Source organism: Corvus cornix, chromosome 4, assembly GCF_000738735.6.
Source record: "Corvus cornix cornix isolate S_Up_H32 chromosome 4, ASM73873v5, whole genome shotgun sequence".
NCBI classification, from domain to species: domain Eukaryota; kingdom Metazoa; phylum Chordata; class Aves; order Passeriformes; family Corvidae; genus Corvus; species Corvus cornix.
The window spans coordinates 8,160,897-8,179,948 of NC_046334.1; positions in this window are offsets into that span (position 1 = coordinate 8,160,897).

Sequence of the window (19,052 nt, forward strand, 5' to 3'; positions counted from 1 at the left end):
TCTTTTTATGCAGAAAGGGGAGGTGATTTTAATATGGGGTAGTGCCAATTGCAAGATTTTTTGTGGAGAATTTCTTTCTGTGCTTAATATGCATCGTTTTTACATTACTCAATTGATGTGGGATGCAGAGCACAGATTGATCAGTACAAAGATCTTGTTTCTACTTGCATGGAGAGGAGATCTGAGCAGAGAGAAAATACAATCACTGGGAAATGTCCCATCTCTATATAATACATCTTGTTAACACCAGGGAGTCGCAGTAGTTGAAGTAATTAGATAAGGCTTTGTTCCTTTCACCTAAAGGAGAAGCCGTGTGGTGGCGAAATATAAAAGAAAATTGCTAGACCTCATGTATTGCAGTTCTTCATTTCCACTGAGTTGTTTTCTTCTGTAAAATGCTTACTCCAGAATATTGACATCTATAACAAGGAACATTTAGATGTCGTTAGTTCAAAATTATGGGTGTGCTTCTGAACTTAAGCCCACATCATCACTGGCAAGTATGTAAACTGCTTCAAAATGAACTTAAGTAAGAAAATATGAGGATATATGTTGCTTCCTCTAAGAAGATTCTTCCAGTTTTCAAAGCAAAAATTAAAATTCATCATTTCTCAATAGATTGAGGATTGATTTGCACCAAGATATCTTTTGCAGCAAATCTGTTTTTATGACTTCATGAAAAGTCCATGTAAATCAAAGTAATCATTTTAAAATAAGTCAATTATGAATCAAATAGCATGTCTCACATCACAAATTGTTACACTGAAAAGAAAAGGAACAGAAATAATAAAAAAACCAACACAGGAATGGGTTATATATGGGATATGTATGTATATATCAGTTGCAATCTGCTTACTAAAATTGTTAGAGATGCCTCTGATTGAATTAAAATGCAAATCAGAGAATATGCTGAAGTCAATAGTATGGATTTTATTTAACATTAAGGAAATGAGTGAGAGAAAGAGAGATAAAGAGAGTGATAGACAGATTAGGTAAAAAATACCACCACTCCCTGGAGGCTGATGGCATCCCGTTAATCTTCTTCTACTGGTATGCTTGGAGAGGATCATGGAAAAAAGAATCCAAAGGATTAATATGCATTTTAGCTGGATGGGAAGGCCCAGGTACCTCCCTTGGCGGGGGCAAGTTTGGGACAGTCTCTTGCAACAGACTGTGCATCTGTTGCATCGCTTTGCATCACGAGCAGTGCTCTGCTGCAAAGCCTCAGCAATGAGTCTGGGGAGCGCTTTGGGGCTCTTTGATGGATGATGACACCTGCTCAGGTGTCCCTCACGGGAATGTCCCGTGCATGTGGCCTTCCCGGGCTGCGGGGCTTTAAGAGCTGAGCCAGTTTGTGTGAGGGAGGATGGGTGCTCACTGCCTGTGACCAGAGCTTCCGCCACAGCCCCAAAACTCTCCTCCTCCTCCCTTCTTGCTTGTGGGGGAGTGTGTGCAAACGTGGCCTCAGCAGATGAGCCGGTGTGCTGTGGTCTCCCCCAGGCCGAGCCTGGCCCAAGCTGATTTTCAGGAGAGCTGCTGAGTTTGGCTTTCCTGTGGATCCATTCTCTTCCCTTGGTCTTGTTTCCTTGTCCCTAGACCAGAGGTAATTGAACAATAGTGGCACCTTTATGGTATCTCAAGTTCCGTGAGGCAGCTTAAGTCCCAGCCCAAAGTTGCAGTCAGGTGAAGGACGGCTGGGTTTGGGTGGTCTCAGCCTCTTTATAGAGTTTTGCCATAATGGGCAAAGCTCTCTCCTAGCAATGTCTAAGCCATGACCCAGAACACTGCAGTGTCGGACAGCGCTGACGTGCCCAGAGCCCCCGTGAGGCCCAGTGCCACAGCACCGACACCCCGAGCCCCACACTGCAGAGGCCTGGCTTTGGGGGGTGGGCTGTGCGGGGCAGGAGGAATTGGCCAGATGGGCGCAGCCGGGGAGTTGTGGTCAGTGGCTCCACGTCCAGGTGGAGGCGGGGGATGAGGGGTGTCCCTCAGGGAGGGCTCCGCCCTTGGCCCCGGGGCTCTTGAATGGCTTTGCCAATGAGGCAGAGAGTGGATGGTGCTCCAGCTCCGTAGCAGTGGGGTCTCCTGCAACATGTAGAGACAGCAAGGCCCGTGGAAAGAAACAGGGACCGATTTTTGATAGATGTTTCAGAGATCTTTATTCTCCAGCCGCATGGTGTCATAGGTTAGCAAGCATAGTCCCGGAAGGGATGTCCTTGCTAAGGGGTGCTTACAGCTTCCTCTGGGACCTGATAGAACCTATCAGCTGGCCAGTTTGAATATGGACAATTCTTTAAGCCACTTAAAGTTGTGACCACCTCTTTGATACACACTTAAGAATAGACAAACTCCCCCCCAAGCTCTCTCTCGTTTCTGGTGCTGGGACAGGTGGCTGCGGGGCCCCATGTGGGGGCCAGCGGGCCCGGCCAGGCCCTGCTTGGGCCAGGCCGGGCCGGGCCACGGCCATCCTGGAGCCGATGGACCTGTTCCAGCCGTGGAACCCCCCCCACTGCCTTGCCGTGGGCAGCCGGAGCGGCTTGGCTCTCCCCCCTCTCCACTGCAATAAGAAAAATTCAACATTCAAGCTGCAAAGCTGCAAGGCCGAGGTGAGATTAACCCTTTTATTGCTGTGAAGAGCTGAAAACCTGAGGGAAGAGAGAGAGGAGATGCTTAAAGCTGAAATTCTATTGTGAAGCTATGATATATCAGAGTATCCTCTTGTAATTTCATGAAGATATGGGGGGTGGAGTGTTCAACTCGTAAGCAAAAGCACCTGCGCTGAGATAGGCAGATGCTGACGCAGCTGTAATTTCATGAGAAGTTTGGACAGGGAGAGATGAACCAGATGAGGACTTTTGCTCCAAATGGGAAAGGAGAAAACCTCAGTTCCTAGAGATGCTCCCAGAGATAGTCCTAACGATGAAGATGAGGAAGACCCTTTGCTCCCAGGGAAGGAGAAGGGCCTCTGTTTTTTTGTTTCTGGACGGCTCAACCTTAAAATTGTACCCCAAAAAACTTCAAGAGTGGACCCTCGAAAGCAGTTGCAGGAAAAGCTGCAAGTCGGGGGAAGGGACCCACATCGTGAGCAGAGAGACCTCTTCCTAAATGGACTGAACAATATTTGGAAGTGGGTGGCTGTCTCGTTGTGATAATGTTTTCATAGCACGAGCAAGAAGAGACTTCTCTTTCTAAATGGACTGAACAAGGTTATTATGGAAGTGGTAAACAGACTGAACATCTTAAGGGTTGTCTTTTTACATTGTCAGTGGGAGAAGGGAGGAAGGTGGGGGGAGGAGAAGTGTTCTGAAGGTGGTATAATTTTTTTTCCCACTTTTGGGTCTGTTAATAAACTTTATATTCTTTCAAGTTTGGTGCCTGCTTTGCATTTCTCCTAATTCTTATCTCACAGAAGATAAGCAGTAATGAGTATTTTGGACCAAACCACTACACATGGCCAGGGGACTGCTGAAGAAGCGCGCAATCACGGGACAACCAGGGTCCTTCCTGGGCAGGGGGAATACAAAATAACCAGTGGGGAACAGGATTAGGGTACACGTGACCAGGAAGTAGGGAGACCCCGTGCCTAGGCCGTGCCTCTAACCCAGGCTCCCCTTTCCCAGGACCCCGTGGCAGGGGGGAAGAACCCCAACACACCTCAGCACGGGGTTTGCGGGGGACGGGCAGCTGAGCGGGGCAGGGGCTGAGGAGAAGGACTTGGAGGTGCTGCTGGAGGAGAAGCTCCAGGAGAGCCGGCAATCTGTGCTGCCAGCCCAGGAAGCCACGCCCGTGCTGGGCTGCATGGAAAGGAGTGAAGAGCAGCAGGTCAGGGAGGTGATTGTGGCCCTCCAGTCCATTTTTTGAGACCCCACCTGGAGCGCTACATCCGTGTCTGGGGGCCCCAGCATAAGAAGGACACGGAGCTGCCAGAATGAGTTCAGAGGAGAGCGGTGGAGATCCTCAGAGAGCTGGAGCACCTGTGCTATGACGTCAGGCTGGGCAGAGAATGTGTTCCGATCGGCTTAGGGAGAGACGCCTGTGCCCAAATGAAAGCACAAATGACACCATATGGTGACAACATACAGATTTCATTAACATGGGTTTTATTTAACAAGAAATGTGAGGGAGAGAGATGGAAAGAAATAGGAAAGAGGTGGCAGAGAGAGAGAAAGAGAGCAGAAGAGCATCTGTTGGAACTAGACGATCTCCTCTGTGATGCTATAGAGGATGTGTGGATGTGTATTTTAACTTGACATTACTGTTATAATAATAATAATAATAAATAATAATAATAATAATTTGATAGTACTACTATTTCGTCTTCTTCTTCCTTTTCTTCTTCTCCTCCCTATTCTTCTACTTTTTCTTCTTTACTTGTACTACTATTTCTTCTTCTACATCAACTTATTCTCTAATTTTCATTCTCATTCTCATTCCTATTCTTTGTTTTCTTTGTCTTATTCGTTTTAATTCTTATTCCTTTTCCTATTCTTTTCTTTATGCTTTTTTCTTTTCCTTATTATTATTATTATTATTATTATTCCTTTTCCTATTCATATTCTTTTTATCATTCTCATTCTTATTTCTTTTTTCCTTTTCCTTTTTCTTTTCCTTATTCTTATTCTTATTCTTATTCTTATTCTTAGTCCTTTAATTATTCTTATTCTTATTCTTAATCCTTTAATTGTTTTTATTCTTATTCTTATTTTTATTCTTATTCTTTTTTCTTATTATGCTTTTTCCTATTCCTATTATTTTTTGTTCTTTTTCTTTTTCTTTCTTCTTATGCTTAATTATTTTTCCTGTTTACTACTACTTTTCCTTCATCTTCTTCATCTTCTTTGTATTATTATTAGTCCTATTCCTATTATTTTTCTTTTTGTAGGTTTTTATGGTCGTGTTTTGTGGGGGGTTTTGGGGTGTTTTTGTTTTTTTTCACTACTGCTACTGTTTCTCCTTCTAAACCCAACTTCTGTCTGCTTTGGAAGAATTGTTTTTGGTGCAGTCATGCTGTGTGCAGTGAAGTCCTGGGAGCAACACCTCCTGTCTGTGCCCATTCCTCATGGATAAAATCCCAAAGGATCAGCATGTGATCCTTTCAGGTTGAGAGGAAATGGTCTTGGATTCCATCATGGGAGGTTCCAATGAAATAGTAGAAAGAATTTTTCCCTGACAGAGTGGTCAGGCATTGGAAGAAGTTGCTCCGGGAGGTGGTGGAGTCACTGTTTCTGGAAGCGTTCAAGCGTCGTCTGGATGTGGCACTTGGGGACAGGGTTTCAGGGTGGTGATGGTGGTGCCGGGGTGACGGTGGGACTGGATAACTGTCAAGGTCTCCTCCCACCCTGATGAGTCTCCGGCCTTCACCGCTGAGCCACTTGGCACCGAGTGTCCCTCCCCGGGTGCTGGTTTGGGGCTGGCCACATGGGTAATCTTTGGTCTTGGGGACACCCACTGGGGGTGCTCCAAAGCAGCCGGGGGCTGCTGAGGCTGCAGGGCCATGTCCAGGCAAAGGCGGCCCGTGAGGCTGCCTGAGGACGCTGGGCAGGCTGCGGGCCAGCCGCCACCTGCGGGGCCCGGGCTGGCGCCGGCAGCGGGCCCTAATCCTCGGGCTCTGGCGCCAGGCAGGGGCAGCAGAACAGGCTGTGCAGCGCCCGCCTGAGGATGGAGGTACGTTTCTTGGGGTGACCAAGCTGCTGGCTGAGGGTCCGGGTTCGCTGCTGGAAAACTGAGAACCTGGGCTGGCAGCGCCGGGCAGCCACCGGGCTCTGCGTCCCTGCCTCTGGCACCTGCTCCTCAAAGGCAGGAGAAGCCGTGTGTGCCATGGGGGCCAGGGCTTCCAGATGGGATGGCCAGGCACAGAGCTCAGATGCCTCGTGCTCAACCCAAGCCTCGCGAGGGACAGGCAAGGAGAGCCCGCCTCCTGCCAACCCTGCCAGTCTTTGCTCTCTGCTTTCTTCCCAGAGCTCAATGACGCTCACTTCATCCCACTCATCCTCCTCCCGCAGCAAGGGCTTGTCCCCGATGCTCTGTTCCCAGCTGTCCTGTGCCAGGTCTTGGTCACTGTCATTTTCCCAGCTGGACTGCACGGAGGGTCTCTTACCATTCCCTCTGGACACCTCCTGGCCATTGGAGTCTTCCTCTTCAGAAAGCTCTTGGCCCATGGACTCTTCCCAATCAGATGCTTCCTGGTAGCTACTGACATTCCCGTGGGACAGCTCTTCCTCAATGCGTTCATCCCAATCGGAGAGCTTGTGGTAGCTACCGGCTTCTAGGGAGATCTCCTGCTGACTGCAGGATTCCCCTTGGGACCCTTCCTGGTAGATCCTGTATTCTTTTTGGGGTAGCTGTTGCTCAGTGCAGGCATCCCCTTGGGACCCTTCCTGGTATTTACCAGCTTCTTCTTGGGAGAGCTCCTGCTCAGTGCAGGGTTCCCCTTGGGACCCTTCCCGGGAGCTACTGGATTCTCCTTGGGAAAACTCTGGCTCAGGGCTGGCTTCCCCTTGGAACCCTTCTTGGTATTTGTTGATGTCTCCTTGGGACAGCTCTGTGTGTTCCTCATCTTTGCACGGAGAATGCTCAAGCTCCCCAGTCAAGGCCCCCTCCTTGCTCTCTTCCTCTGCCAGGACTGACTCCCTGTCTGCCTCCTCCTGCTGCTCACTGAGCACCTGGGCTCCCTGCGGGCTGGGCGAGGGGCTGGGGGGGCAGCAGGGGCTCTGTGGGGCAGAGATTGGGCTCTCTTCCCTTTGTCCTGGAGCTGCTGCTTCCAGTTCTGCAGCCGCGCTTTGCTCCAGGTCCCTCTGTTCCCCTGGCTGCTGGCCAGATGCCTGGATCACGAGCCAAGCCTTGTGCACGATCTCACAGGTGATGCCCCACACAAAGTCCCACAGAGACTGCCTGCGGCCTCGGGGGCTGGCTGGGGCAGGGCCTGGGCTCTCTGTCCCTGCTGATGGCACCTCCTCACTGCCAGCAGGAGAACCTGGTGCCTTTCCCACCTCGGGAGCCAGAGGCTCCGGGGGCTCCTCCACCTCCTCACCAGCTCCAGCCCCAGCAGCAGCAGTGGCCGGCTCATCCTCTGTGGGACTCCCCGGGCCAGGAGAGGCAGCCCGAGAGCTGCCCAGCGCCTCCCTCTTGTCTCCTTCCCGTGTGTACCTGTGCGGACGGCCTCGCACATCTCCTTCCGAAGGAGACAGTCTGTGGTATCCTTTGCCTTCCCACTGGGACAGGTCTTGGATTGTCTGATCTTCTTCCCACTGGGACAGCTCCTGGTATGTCTCATCCTCTTCGTCCCGTGGGTACAGTTCCTGGACCGTCCCACTTTCTTCCCTGTGGTACAGCTCTTGCTGTGTGCCATCTCCCCAGTGGACTCTCGCACCTACCTCCCACTGACGCCACTCTCGGAGTCTCACAACTCCGCACAGGGAAACTTCCTGGACGGTCACTGCTTCTTGCTGTTGGTAAAACTCTTGGACTGTCACTTCTTCCCGCAGGCAAGGCTCCTGGCTGGGAACCTCTCCATACTGGGAAAGCTCTTCATCCGTGTCGCGTTCCCACTCCTCATCCATGTAGGCAAAGGCTCCCTCCTCCCCAGTGTCCGACAGGGGCAGGCCTGGGCCGCCGCCTGCCCCCAGCCACTGCCCGCTGAGGGCCTCGTCTCCCAGCCAGCCGGGCAAGGGGCTGGGGGACTGGGAGTTGGGGTTCACCTTGTCCTCCTCCATGTCTGATCTCCTGGAACGCAGAGCGGGATCCCGGCAGCTGCTTCCTCCTGAGCAAGCGGCTCTCCTGGGACTGGGCAACGCAGGGCCCTGCGCCCCTTATCTGCCCCCTGCAGGGCGTGGCTCTGCCGTGTCACAAGGGCCTCTGGGCACCACAGTGCCCCGCATCACCCAGGGCCCTGACCCAAGGCGCCTGTGTCACAAAGGACCATGCCTGGCACCGCTTCAACAGCTGATCCCACTGGAAGTGGCATGGAGCAGCCCCTGGACTGCTGGGCTTCTAGCCCCATGTCCTGATCCGGTTATTAAAATGATCAGAAATGCCTCTGCCCGAATTAGGGTGCAAATGAGACCATACGCCAAAATCAGTACTATGGCTTTTATTTACCTCTAAATGAGAGACAGAGAGAGAGAGAGGGAGCGAGAGAGAGAGAAATAGAAAAGAGGTGGGGGGAGAGAAAGAGAGTGACAGACACAGATTAAGTAGAAAACCTCACCTCTCTGTGGATCCCAATGGTGTCCCGTGGATGCTCTCCATCAGATCTTCTTGGTGCTGAGGGTCCCCCACAAACAAGGAGTCCAGCGGATCCGTATTCACTTGGGCCGGCTGGGAAGGCCCAGGTAGCTCCCCTGGCGGGGGCAAGTTTGGGACAGTCTCTTGCAACAGACTGTGCATCTGTTGCATCGCTTTGCATCACGAGCAGTGCTCTGCTGCAAAGCCTCAGCAATGAGTCTGGGGAGCGCTTTGGGGCTCTTTGATGGATGATGACACCTGCTCAGGTGTCCCTCACGGGAATGTCCCGTGCATGTGGCCTTCCCGGGCTGCGGGGCTTTAAGAGCTGAGCCAGTTTGTGTGAGGGAGGATGGGTGCTCACTGCCTGTGACCAGAGCTTCCGCCACAGCCCCAAAACTCTCCTCCTCCTCCCTTCTTGCTTGTGGGGGAGTGTGTGCAAACGTGGCCTCAGCAGATGAGCCGGTGTGCTGTGGTCTCCCCCAGGCCGAGCCTGGCCCAAGCTGATTTTCAGGAGAGCTGCTGAGTTTGGCTTTCCTGTGGATCCATTCTCTTCCCTTGGTCTTGTTTCCTTGTCCCTAGACCAGAGGTAATTGAACAATAGTGGCACCTTTATGGCATCTCAAGTTCCGTGAGGCAGCTTAAGTCCCAGCCCAAAGCTGCAGTCAGGTGAAGGACGGCTGGGTTTGGGTGGTCTCAGCCTCTTTATAGTTTTTTCATAATTGGGAAAACTCCCTCCTAGCAATGTCTAAGCCACTGACCATACCATTATTATTATTATTATTATTATTATTATTATAGACGTAAATTCTTAGGCTCCAAAGAAAATCAGGAAAGTGAATTAGTGGCAGCAGGGGAAGTCAAAGTCATGATGTTTCTCATATGATAATATCAGCTCTGTGCAGCTGCTTGAAAAATTTGCATGTAATATGAAGAAAAGAACATCTGCTGCTCAGTATGCAGCAGACCACCAAAGCTGCCATAGAGAAGAGGTGGGAGGAACGGATGGATAGGAATTCGATCATGATAAGCAAAACAAGAAGTGGCATCCCACTGAATGGCAGGACCTCTATTATCACTTTCTAAGTCATTTACTCCCACTTCTCAACCAGGGACTAGAGTTTGTGATGATGGAGGTAGCTGCCATAGGCAGGTTAACCTGATAGTAAATTTGCTAACATGCAATAATGTTTGTGGAATGAATGTTTTCCAGAACACATAAAATACAGACTTTCAAAGTAACAAAATCCTTGATATGAACTTGTGAGCACATTGCCTAACGCCATCTTCCAACAGGTAGAGAGCTAACTTGGGGAAGCAAGGAGGTAAAAGACTTTGTCAGATACAAGTGTGGAAAATGATACCAGAATAAATGTATAAGGATCCGCTTGTGACTAATCACATATAATGGGAGAGATGAGAGTTAGATGTATAGAAAGCTATTGCTTCAGGCATGATTTTTACTGTCATAAGGGCCTTGTTTTTATTTCTGTTCAGCTCAGTAAAGTCTTTCACTTTTAATGGTTCACTACACTGAACAGCAAGAAATTACAGGATGGAGTTCTCAAATGAAGTTGCTACCTGTACAATGCAAAGAAAACCATGTGGGTTTTCCTTTCTGAGTATCTTGATAATTCAGAAGTTCAGTGTTAAGTGTATGTAAAATATTATTTAAAATTTGCGGGGTTTATTTCATATATATATATATAGGCATAGACTGTTAGGAAACCTTTCTTTCTAAGAGTGATAATAAATTATTTGTTTTTATTTCCATTATTTTCACATGCTTATGTTACTTGTCTTTCTCTAACCTTCTATACCATCCATTTTAAAGAAAAATACTATTTCAGATCACTTCAGGAACCCTTTTATAATGCAGTGCTGCTCAAAAGATGTTTTAAGATGGGCTATATTTGGGTTGAGAGGAGCCCAATTATCTAATAATCTAATAATAATTTTAAAATCTGTGCTACCATCTGTGCAAAAGCCCTGATAGAGGCTCTACTTCACCACAGTATGGCTTGTTAAAAACATGAATCAGTGTCTTTAGTGGGCAGATGTTTCTTCTAGTTTTTTACTATCAGAACAATCCTTCTTCTCAATATTATATGTACAGAGGTCCATTTCTAGGAAAGAAAGGCAACTAAGAGAGTATTGCTGTTATAAAAAGTCATTGTACTTGCTATGTGCAGCAATTCTGATTAATGGATTCTGTAAAACAGAGGGAACTGATTTTTTAGTATAATCTGGGGAATTTTGTGAGGTACAACATTATGATATGCCAAGCGTGGTTATTAGTCACAGAGGGATCTAAGACTTTTGCTTATTTAATCAGTGAACAGAAATATTCAAAAAAAAGTAGTGTAATTTTGTGAGTCACTACCACTGAGCTATTTTTTGCAGAAATTATTTTCTGATTTTGAGCAATGAGCAAAGCTGTTCAAAACCTGTTCTCTCTTCTGCCACACACCTGTGAGCCCCTGGAGTGCAAGCTTGTGTGCAGTTATGGTGCTGGCCCCATGTAAACATCGATGCAGATCATTTTAGTGTTTCAGCTTAATCTAGAAATAACAGCTGCGTAATACCATGGATTTATATAAATATAAACGCCATTCTAGATACACATAAATAAAATCTACAGTCTGAAAACTGCAATTCATTTTGCCTTCAGAGCCTGAGGAAAAAACAGTAAGTAACGTGAACAGAAAAGGGGGAATAAGACCCTGAGGATGCTGCCTTATGCAGCTCCACCACCTGTACAGTTACAGACAACTTTTGCTTGGCCAGCTGGAGTTACTTTTGTTCAGAAAGCTTCTGTCAAGTATTACTTCCCTTGGTATTCTCTTAGTCTGAATGGCCTAGTGATTGGGTTGGGAGGAAGGTAAGCAAAGGGGAAAAGAAAAGAAGGGAAAAAAATAACTATGTTGTTAAGACATGACATTTTGGTTTCCTCTATGTATGATACATAAAATAAAGGAGTTAGTAGGGTTTTCTCTGTCTCTTTCCTTTCTGTCCTTCCAACTGTGGAATAAAGGTAGGATATGATGCTTGGTTACCGATCTGGACTCAGGCAGCAAGGAAGATTCAGGAGACATGAATAGACAGAAACAGAACGGAATGGAAATGCACACAAATAAATATTTACTGGTAACTATTGTATGTCAGGGACTTTCTTTAAACTTCAGACTGGAATCTGAAATATTCTCCATTGCTGCACCAAATACCCATAAAACATAAAAGCAAGGCTTTTTAGCAGTCTTCCGGAGCATCCTGTTGTGTAATGACTTCTAGATGTTTATTTAAAAACACTTTCGAAGAGAGTTTACATATGAGACACTTCTCAAAGTTGTGTCAAGTAAGAGATTTCTGATAGGCAGCTTCTCATTAATATTTGCCTTTGTGAGTCATAACTCATTTTGTCACAGACTACAGTGGTAGTACTTTGCTTTTATTAACATGATAGCTTTGTTGACTATTCAATGTTTGGTGCCATTGCGTAACAAGGGTCACTTTGTGCCTCCTCTGTCACCACGACCTTCAGATTATCGCTTCACTTCCCACTTCAGTCTAACATCCTGCTTTCATTTATTTGATGGTTCCATGGTTCAATAGCACTTAGAGAGATGTTGACAGCAAATGGAAAAGTTTGAAGATACTCTTGTTTAAAATGAGACTCTCTATCTGTTATACACCAAATTTATTTTCTCTCTCTTTTCAAATTAATGACAGTTAATTTAAATGATAGCTTTGGTTTTGTTCTTCAACAATTACTATTTTTTGCTTTTTCCTTCCCCCCATCCTTTACCCCTGCCCTATCATCCCCTGCCCCTCATGTCTGTGCAAGTGGTTCACCTCTTAGCCTATACTGAGGACAATCAGTCTTCTTTCTACTAGAAGTTAGTATATCCAGCTTTGGGAAGAAAAGCATAGTATCTTCCAAAGATGTTGTAATTATTATGTACTCTGCTCACTGCAGCTGACATGAGAGCACAGCCTGGGGAAGGGAACACTCTGAGGTTCTCTGTGTCATGACAGTCCTGAGCTGCTCTTCCATCCTATAGAAGTAGGATCTATTTCTTCTCATCTGTCCTGAAGCAGCCTCTGTGGTAGGATGATAAATACATACTCCAGGACTCAAGGAAACAAATTTAGCTTCCAGATGGGATGTTGACTCACAGAAATGTTCTTGCATTCAAGGGGAAAACAGGGACACAGAAATACACCTACGTGGACTGCACAGTTTAACAGGAATGTAGAATCTTGCTGGAACTTAGTCTGGTGCTGTATTTTTGCTTGAATGAAGTAATTGTAACACACAAGTAGCTCTTCAGTATTTCTCTTAATGTGTTAGACATATATTTCACTGCTCTTTGTTCTGAAACATATGCATCCCAGAACGTCATCCTTTATCTTTTAAATTAAATTATAACTATTTATGATGGGATGTCCCCTGAGAGATAAGACACAACATGGAACATTTTTACATCTTTGGGAATATTTGGATACTTTCCCTTTTCATTTGATGACAATCTGTGATGTTTTAGTCAAAATTACTTTGTGTTTAACCTTTGTGTTACCCACAGTTAAGCACTCTAGTAATGAAGAAATCAAATAATGTTAATGCTTGCTGTCCTGTTTGATTGTGACTCTTGTTTTCTTGATGGTCTTGGAAGTACTGCCTAAGCCATCTCTTCTCACATTCTTTAAGGGTGTTTCAACCCCCTTCAGTAAGGGATAAAAGCAGGCCACTCAAGCGAATTTATATAATTAAATGTTTTTAATGACCTTCATGTATTAAATCAAGTGTGTTTCATGTGATCTGGCTTTGTTTGATCTGTCATTAGCATTGGACATAATGGATCAGGCACAGAAGTTGCTCTTGCAGTGCCTAGTACTTTGTCGTCAGTATTTGATGTCCAGGGGAGTGCACTCCTGTTGTGCTGTGTGTTTCTGAACACGCACGTCAGGTGATTGACTCAGGTAGGAGAGGGCAGTTGGATGCTACATTTATTGTCTCATTGTTTGCTGTTGTCATTTTAATACTTCTTTTTACCAGCCTGTTCATGCATTTGTTCATTCCTATGGCTTATGTTATCGCTTATACACAGATGACTTATAGATCCACAATTCCTGTTGGTGGTCCCAGACTTTGCCTTTGTATTTCTCTGCCTGCATCATCCCCATAACTGGATGCATACTAATCTTTCATTACAAACAAAGAAGTCAAAAAGGATTCTTTTTAATCCTGCTGTGTACGTTTTCTGCTCATAAGTACTTCATGTCTCAAATATTGCTTCTCTTTCCCTATGCTACAATACAGTTTGAGAGTTTTAAAATGTTCATTATAATTTATTGTATAATTAACACCTATCAGATCAAAACTAGACCTTTTTTTCTCATGGATTGTATGAGGTTTTTTTAAATGCAGATCTTCAGGTATTTTAATTTTGGGTTTTTTGTTTATAGTACAGATCAAAAAAATCCCTGAAACAACTGGTCCCTGGTCTCTGCAAGTCAGGCAGAGCACAGGTTATAAGACTACAACTTCTCAGTCCAGTGACCTAAATTTTAGATTACAGCAAGCACAAAAGCAACTGCCTGCTTTTTACCATGCGCAATCACATTTATAAGATTTGACTTCTTTTTGTAGACTTGCCCAGAATATCAATTCTGTTTATAAATTGTGTCTACTTTTTTCCTTTCCTAAACTGTAGGAGCTATAAATATAGTAAGAACCATTTCTGAACTGCTTTTTTCTCTCTGGTATCTTCTATATTAGATCTTGCTGACTTTTAACAGCATCATTTGTCAACTTGCAATATACTTTCAGTTTTGATTTAAACTTTATCTTCAGTTAATTTTTTCAGAATATCTAACCTTTTGTTACATGCTATTTATAATTTAATTTTTGGTTTGGCACATGTTCTTTTTATTCAATATATGCTTCATGTTAAAAATATTTAAATTACTTAATAAGGCATAGTCAGAGATTGATAACACAGCTGTCATTATTGCTTTACCTTTTTGGCAGTTATGTGAAATGCATTTTAATTTTTTGCTAATGTCATTCTTACGCCCTTATAAAAGACCACGTTTAATTTATTTTCAAAAAGTTTTCAGCATGACAGCTGTAAATACATACCATTATTACAACATTAATGGTTTCTTATCTATAAGGAACTCTCCATTCTGATGTTTTTATAACTAGTATGTTGAAATTCATTAAGAGTGGCTAATCTTGTGCTACAATTACAGTGAAGGAAGCATCAGCATGCTGCTCGTATTGAGCTAGAGAAGCAGCCTCAGGAGGAGAGGTGGAAATCCAGCAGGGAAAGCAAGGACATGGTTAAAAATTTGGCATAGTTTGGGGGGAATTCCTCTGCACTCACAGGTCAGATGTAGACTTACAGTTCAGACTGAAAATCAGAAAGTCTTTGGAAGAGGTAACATCCAATATGGGGAGCAAGTGAGATAAGATGCTACCAGGGGGAAAGGCTTTATTGCTACATGGGCTAAGTAGCAATATAATTCCCTCCACTGTTGCCAGCAATTCTTGTGGGACTGGACTTTTTCAGATTGACAGTTGTAGCAAGTTAACTTGTGCCTAAGCTTTTGTCACAGTTTGAAAAGTAAATAATTCAGCTGGTAAGTGAACCTCAGGTATATAAGTGAACCTTGTTTGCACACTGTCAGCAAAAACCCAGATTTCTCATGGTAAAGATCTGTAAATTTTTTAGAACTCATGGTCTTAATCTATGTTCTCTGTGATTCACTGGGTGTAGTACAGCTGAGTTGCTGGCGGGTGGGACGTGGCAAAGGGACCAGCCAGGAAATGATGTGTTTGTCAAACAAAGTTGTTTAGTTTTGTTGTATTCAAGCTGCATGTGATGACAGACCAAACCATTCTTGTAGAAGCTGAGAAGCTGTGGACATTTTCTTCCAATTCCTTTTGTAACTGTTGTGTGTGGCTACCCCTCTCACTCTCCTCTCACCCAGGCAAAACAGATGGTTTTTGCACAGGAATTATTCAATTCCCATCAGCTAAGCACTTGGCTTCTTCAGGCTGTGTGTAGTCAGACTTACCCACTGGCAGGAAATGTAATGAAAAGTGCAAGGTCTGTGCACCCACCAGAAACTTCTGGGAAAGGCCTTGTGGGTGTGACCCAACCCCCTGCGGGACTGGGGCAGCGAGATGCCAATCAATCCCAGCCCCTCCCCTGGATTGAGTTTCCCGAAGAGGCAGACTCAGAGGGTGGGTCGATGGGTGGCTCAGAAGCCTAAGCCACACCCCCCCGGGTGGTGCCCGGGTACAAGCTGCCTCCCCCGGTTCGGGAAAATTCTCGGTTACTCGGTTGTTCACTGGTTCACTGTTATAACTCCTGCCTCTCGGTTTACCCCAGTGGCTCTTGTTAAATTGCATCCTCCCCCTGGCTTGTAACTCATTGGTTGTTTTCCCCTTTCACTGGGGTTTTCAAATTCCCTATAAAACTGAAGACAAGCCTCAGTATCGGATCCCATCAATCCCATCAATCCCATTATATCAGATTCCAGTCTTCCGAGCTCGTTCGGGTTGCGAAACTTCTAACAATAAACCTGTTAGAAGCCAGACCAGAACAGCCTCTTTCTTCCTTTGTCTCCGAGCTAACGTGAGCCGATCCCATCGGCTCCTGCCGTGTTCCCTCTGCATAGAAGCCAGCTAGCTAGCTCAGCCAGCAGCTCTTTTCCTGATCCTGAAGTCGCTTCTGCGACGGGCAGAAGTAACGCAGCTGGACTCTCTCTGACCTGGGGCACGCCAGAGTCGGTGCTTCGGGCACCAAACGCTGCGTTAAGGCCTCTTGTTTGTAGCTGCCTGGAGCAGCACGCTAGGGACGTGTGACACAGTGCTCCATGGTTATTTTGATAGGTGTGCTTGAAGACATGAAGAACATGCTACTGCTTTCTTCTTGGGCTTGCAAAAGAATAATAATGCCACTGTATGTTAATTTCTAACACCCCACTACAAATACTGCTGGAAAATAGATATTAAATCATCAAAACGTGCTTTTAGCTGTCCTCTGGGATTATGAAAGACAAGATTGCCTCATCACTGTGGCTTGTGGATGAGGAACCTACATGGGGATGGTCTGGAGTAATGAACAGGCAGAACTGGAATATAGTTTGGTGGGTCTTTTCAGAACAGAAAACTGAAGACAGAAGTATCAACAAAGCGGAGGAGGAGCCTTGGGCTCAAGGAGCAGAGTGCTGAGCTCTCTGTAACCACTCAGGGATTTCTAGAGACACCGACAGGCTTTAGCTCATGACTGAGGAGTGTGCTGGAGCCTGGCTTGGGGGATACCTATGCCTAATTCCCAGGAGCGGTTTCATGAAGAACCACCAATTGGCCTTTTTTCCAAACCTGTAGCTTGTAATCAACAGTGTGCACCCAAAAATAAGTTTTTTTGCCACATAATGTGTACCTACTCTTCTATCAGAAAATCCTGGTAGTAGCTACAGGTGGACTTTTTATAAATGAAAGTTTCTTTAATACTGATTTCACAAAAAGGTTTTTAATTACTTTGTGCTGTATTTGTATTCATTTTCTCTTCACTTTTGATAATAATTTTAAGCTTTGTGTCCCAGAAACATATAAACATTAATATGCACAAATATTAGCAAGAAGAAAACAGACATTCAAAGCAGATATTCAGAGAACTTCACTATCCACATCTTCCTAACACATTAGATTTTTTGTCTGACCAAATCCGTGGTGGTCTCAGGGCTTATCTTTTTTCCCTCTCATCTTGCTTCTCATTCAAGCAATATTCTTCTTAAAGTTCTTCTTAAGCTGATAATACTACTACAGTCAGAGAATTGGTTTTTATGTGTTCTCATTTTATTTTCCCCTTTCCTAAATACAGATTGATTGTTCTGTATTCATAAATACCAACTCACTTTGATAGATTCATTAAATCCTTTTCTCATGTGCTATATTTCTTTATTTCATATCTGTACTGGAAATTTGGATTTCCCCACCCAAGGCATTTCAGTGCTTAGGATTTTTCAATCCTAATATGATGAATAATATTCTTATTTCCTTTTTTTTTCTTCTTCCGTTGCTCTGTTGTTAAGTACTAATGTTCTTAATGAACACAGAAGCAACATTTTTATTTGGGGACTATAACTAAATTGACTTTGGCTGAATGTCTGCGGAAATCAAGTTTCTTTCTTCATTTTTCATCTTTCCCTTTTATGGCTTAAGAAACTTTTGCTGTTTATTAAATCTTCCTCCAGAATTAAGAGCTCAGCTTCAATTCTAATAAATCTTGGTTGATCTGTACACTTTGAGATTTCCAAAATGTATGCTTGTTTTCATTCTGCTTTTGGAAATACTTTTATTTCCTTCTGCAGTTGATGCCTTTCCCTTCATATTTTGTCCTGTTGCCTGCCCAACCTGGAAATTCTAAGTAAGTTTTTAATATTTGCCTTGAAAAACCTTTGCCATCTGCTGTAGTGGAGGACTTGAACTCTTTAATCTCACCATCTTTTCTTGCTAGTTACCCAAGCCTGTCCTTTTGAAACTTAAAAAAAAATCCCTTAGTCCAGTGTTATTTCACAAGTCATCCTGCAAGTAAACTCACTAGATTATTAGATTTTTATCATGTAACTATATCAGATAAGATTTATCATTGTTTTACCATATAGAACTGTAAATATCCTTAAGTCAAAGCAAAGCCTTCTCCTGCATTTGTGACTTCCTTGTCCCTGCCAATTGTCCTGTTAAGTTTTTCAATATTAGTAGATGTTAAGAATAGCTTTGACTCTGCAGTCTTTATTGGCAAAGGTGAAGTCACATGTAAGTGCATATTTCCAGCATTTCTCCATTTTGCATTGTTACAGAGATAGCTTCTCTATTAAAACATAAATCTTTAGATCCCAATGCTTGGATATCTAACTGTAAAACATAAGAATTTTGAGTGTTGATCTTTTAAACAAACAAACAAACAAACAAAAAGTCAGAATATCCCCATCCCCCCATCCAAAAAAAAAAAAAAGGGTACAAAAGCTTAATCTGAAGAGTGTACGGTAGTGAAAAAGACATTTGATATGATTTTGTTAAGCTGACAGTATCAGAATGGATTAACACATCTAAAAGGAGTACACAGATAAGGTTCATTGTCCTCAATGTCCTTTACAATATTTGAAATGCAAATCAAAATTTGAATTTTGTAATCAAAATGCCTTGGAGAAACAGACAAAAAATTATTGTTGATGTACAAAGTACAATTTGATACTGAGTGTATTATAAGGCATACAGGGACAAGTAATGTGGCACATTAGGGTACCTAGGAGCTGCTGGTCTCTGCCCATATCTTAGACAGGCATTACCTGTTGTAGAATTGCGCTGTAACATCTCCCACACTGAAAATACTGGGGTTTTCCTTTTCTTAGTATGATGTATTTAGAATATTTTTCTATGGTGAAAGATTAAAAAAAAACAAAACCAAACACCAAAAACTCCCCAAATGATCTTTGTATTTTTGACAAAAATATTATCAGTGAAAGAGGATGATAACCTGTCACTCAGCAATTTTGGAGAGTTCTGTAAAGAAAGAAATAAATTACTTTAATGGTATTGTTTCCCAACTGCAACACTTTCCATGGAACTTTTCTGATTTATCTAACATGTTCATCCATTCCATCTCTCTCAGTTATGACATTTTGCTGAACAATTAAAATGTTTAAGAAACATTAACAGCTATTAGAATCATGGAGTGCAGGCTGTGGGAAGCATGATAGCACCGGTCATTTTATCATCAGTGAGTGTTTACATTGTTATAGGGAAATTGTAATAG